At 44.4% G+C, this 4,298-nt stretch overlaps 1 long non-coding RNA gene across 2 annotated transcripts; it reads right to left on the bottom strand.

Moving 5' to 3' along the window:
• Window positions 1–2,594: 2,594 nt before the first annotated feature.
• LOC134482766 (uncharacterized) lies at window positions 2,595–3,056 on the bottom strand. Of its 2 annotated transcripts, none has more exons than XR_015641996.1 (2): window positions 2,981–3,056; window positions 2,595–2,846 (listed from the first exon to the last, which is right to left on the bottom strand). It is a non-coding gene; the product is annotated as an uncharacterized LOC134482766 (long non-coding RNA). The 2 variants fall into 2 exon arrangements; XR_015641995.1 differs by having other exon boundaries at window positions 2,990–3,056.
• Window positions 3,057–4,298: the final 1,242 nt, after the last annotated feature.

The following is a 4,298-nucleotide window of genomic DNA, read 5'->3' as shown; positions in this document are numbered from 1 at the left end:
TTGCACGGGGTTTTAGGAGACTGTTAAGACAAGTACGAAGCCCATGGCATGCCGCTTAGCACACAAGAGGCCTGTGCAAATGACAAACACCCTTCCTGGGGCCCATCTTTCTCCTGTGTCCTTAATCATATCTGTTCCCTCTTGCTTTTACAGTTTCACTCTCTCAGAGAAATGGCTTCCTTTTCTCAGCAGACGTGTCTGGGCAGCCTTTTTACTAATTCAGTTCAGACAAATAACGTGGTTGTTGGCATTTCATACTGCTTCTTTCTGTTCCCAGGGGACCAGACCTCAGGGTAGGGTGCAGCCTCCAACCAGAAGCTAGTTCATTTGGGGGCTGGGGGATGGATAAGCATTGAATTACTCTAGTCCTCTGCTTGGATCCGATGGCAGGAGCCCAGATGTGTGACGTGCGTGAGCCACATAGCATCCAAATTGGGCAGCTACTCTAGCCACATCTGTTTGTATTAGGTCATCCGCCAGAAAGGGCCATGGACAAATCTGGAAGCTACTGCCTGACTTTGGGAATGACTAACCTTACAGGATAAAGGCTTGTGGTGCATTGACCTTTGCCATGGGTGTCAGTCACTTTTGGCTGCTATGGTAAAAACACATGTAAGGGAAGCTTACAAAAGACAGTTTGTCTGGGTTTATAGTTCCAGAGGAGGCATCCGAAACGACAAGGAGTTGGAGCAGGAAGCTGAGAGATCACATCTTTAACCAGAACACACAGCAAAGCAAACTGGAAGTGAGGTGAGGATTTATATCCCTATAAGCCTGATTCCCACCCCCAGGCTCCACCTGCTAAGAAAAGGTTGCACAATCTCCAAACATCACCAACAACTGAGGACGACGAAATGTTCAAATTCCCACACCTATATGGCACATTCCTCCCTTCAAACCGTGGCATGGGATGTTCCCAGTGAGGTGAGAGATGCCCTTCACTGATGCTCTGCCGAGATCACAGCCCTTTGTTAGCTGCCTCCCTCCCTTCAGAATGGGCAGCGGGTGTGTAACATGTGCGTGGCACACACCGATTCTTGGATTAATTTCTCAGTGTTTCCATAGCAAAACATCATGGAGTAGAGGCTTAAAGGAAATTGTATTTTCATAGCTGTGGATCCAGAGCTCTGAAGTTCAGGTGTCAGGGTGGTAGATTATTCTTCTGTGCTGAAGTCAAGGTCTGATCTGAGTCAGTCTCCTTGCCTTGTAGAGAGCTCCCTTCCCTCATGTCTCTTGGCAGAGTCTTCCCTCTCGCCATCTCTAAGCTCAAACCGTCTTATGAGATCTCCAGCCAGCGGCCTGCTTCAAACTGATTGCTCCTGGAAACTTTCCACCCACCCCTATAAATGATCCCGTTTTCAGGCACTAGAGATTGGGACTTCGAGATTTACATTTTGGGAGGACAAAGTGAAATGCCTCTCACCCTTTCATTTTTTTTTCTTTTTTTTTGGAGCTGGGGACCGAACCCAGGGCCTTGCGTTTGCTAGGCAAGCGCTCTACCACTGAGCTAAATCCCCAACCCCCCTCTCACCCTTTCAAATGGCTGAGCAAGGCACTGATCTGAGAATGGCAGAATGTCATTAGGAGCTATACTATTGTTAAATTTTTTTAAAGTAGTATTTCGTTTTACCCTAAGTCTTTGGGTTATCTGCTCCCCAGTTCTTGGTCACCCAATCAGTGTTGAGTATGGGTTCCATCTTGTGGAGTGGACCTTAAGTCAAATCACAGGTTGGTTTGGTTACTCCTCAAGCTTTGCATATCACTGAGCCTGCGTCTGTTGCAAGTAGGACACCATTGTAGATCACAGGTTTTGTGTCCGGGTTGGTGTTCACTTTCCTCCATTGGTAGAGTGCAGAGTGCCTTCCTGTACCGAAGCAGTTAGCACACAGGGATAAAGGCTGTATGTAGGCGCCATCTTGACTTCTCCTTGTTCAATGAGTTTGTTTGGCATTGCCCTCAGCAACGGACCCTTGCCATTAGTTTGTGGAGAATAGCCTGTATAGTCATGGCAACATCCTGGGTTATTTGGGGGACCCTTGTGACTAAAAACCCAACTGGATATAATAAATCCAATCTCAGTCCCGGAGGCTTCATTTGGTGACAAGAGATATCCCATGGGAGCTCTGTTTCCCTCAATTACTTGATGGCTTTATTTAGATTGCTTTCATTCATGTATATATATTAGGAAGTCTCTACTGTATTAGGTTTCTATACTGGCCCTCAAAAGTCCCTGGATTTTATATGTCTCCTCCCATATCCCTACCCTTGATAACCCTCCCCTTCACCACCTGATAATCCCGTTTCAGCCCCCCAGTCCATTCATAGCTATTTTATTTCTCTTTCCTAGGGAGATCTATCTGCTGTCATTCCCCCTACCCCATGCTCCAGTCCCTTATTTTAGACCTAACCTCTGGCTCTGTGGATTGTAGCTTGGTTGTCATTGACATAGCAGCTAACACCACATGTAAGTAAATACATGTCATATTTCTATTTCTGGGTCTGTGTTATATCAGGATGGAATATAGATAGATAGATAGATAGATAGATAGATAGATAGATAGATAGATAGATAGAGATATTACCCATTTGCTTGCTAATTTCATGATTTTTTAATACTTCATTGTATAGATGTAACACTTTTTCTTCACCATTCATCTGCTGAGGGACATCAGGATTGTTTCCAAATTCTGGCTACTATGAATACGGCAGCGGTGACATGGTTGAGCAATTGTCTGTGGTAGAATGAAGTGTCCCTTGGGTATGTGCCCAAGAGTTGCTCGAACTTGAGGTAGATCTTTTCCCATCTGTTGAAGTTAGGTCTGGTTCTTCTACCCAGCCTCAGGTTCCTAGAAATAAGACTCAGACTCAAAATATATTTACAAATACCTTGGCCACATTGCTAGGCTCTTCTCTGACTGGATCCTAACTACCACAACCCACTTATTTTAACCTACATTTTGCCACATGACTGGTCACCTACCCCACGTACCACACGTCTGTGTCCTCACATCTCCCCGGGCTGATCTTCCTATGCCTGTTTTCCTGTGCCCGGCACTATCCCAGAATCCCTTTCTCCGCCCGGATGTCCCACCTCTATTTCCTGCCTAAGCCACGGGCCATAGGCTTTTGAGTTGACGGGTGATGCGTCCGTAGCCTCTACACCCATCTTCTTGAGGGACCACCATACAGATTCCCACAGTAACAGTTTGCACCCTCAGGAGCAATGGATGAATATTCCCCTTGATCTACACTCCCGTCAGCATGGGCTATCACTTGTGTTATTGATCTTAGCCATTCTGACGGGTGTCAGATGGAATCTCAGAGTAGTTTTGATTTGCATTTCCCTGATGGCTAAAAATATTGAACATTTCTAGGTTATTTTCAGCTATTTAAGCTTCCTCTCTTAAAAATTCTGTGTAGATCAGTGCCCCGTGTTTTGATCGGGTTTATTTGTTTCCTTGGTGTCTGCTTTTTTCTTTTTCTTGTTTGTTTTAATATCAGATACTGATTGACAGTGTCCTTTGCCGTGTAGAAGCTTCTCAGCTTCGTAAGGTCCCATTTGTTAACGTTGATCTTCGTGCCTGTGCTAGCAGGGTTCACGTCAGAAAGCCTTCTCCTGTGCCACTGAGTCCAACCAAGGCTAGTCCCCATTTTCTCAACTATCAGACTCATTGTATCTGGTTTTATGTTGAGATCCTTGATCTAGTTGGAGTCGAGTTTGTGCTGGGCGAGAAGTATGGATCTATTTGAATTCATCTACATGCAGGCATCCAGTTGGACCAGCACCCTTTGTTGAAGACACTGTCTTTTTATTTTCAGCCCTTTCTTCTTTATCAAAAGTCAGGCATCAATGGGCATAGTGATACACACACACACACACACACACACACACACACACACACACACATGTGTATGTGTGTGTATCTGCATCTTCAATTTGATACCATTCATCCACCTGTTTGGTTTTGTGCCATGCCATGCTGTTTTTATTTCTATAGCTCTGAAGTACTCTTGAAATCAGGAATCGGGCCTCCAGCAGTTCTACTATTGTCTAAGATTGTCTTAGCTATCCTGGATGTTTTGTGTTTCCATATGAAAAAAATTTTCAAGATCCATAAAGAGTTGTGTTGAAATTTTGATGGAGATTGCACTGAATCTGTAGATTGCTTTTGGCAAAATGTCCATTTCTTTTTTCTGTATTAATCCTACTGATCCATGGGCTTAGGAGATCTTTCCATCTTCTGATAATCTTTGATTTCTTTCTTCAATGACTTGAAGCTTTTATCATATGAATTCTT

This window comes from Rattus norvegicus, chromosome 17, assembly GCF_021556685.1.
Source record: "Rattus norvegicus strain SHRSP/BbbUtx chromosome 17, alternate assembly SHRSP_T2T, whole genome shotgun sequence".
Classification (NCBI taxonomy): Eukaryota; Metazoa; Chordata; class Mammalia; order Rodentia; family Muridae; genus Rattus; species Rattus norvegicus.
This window is presented reverse-complemented; position numbering and strand designations above follow the sequence as displayed.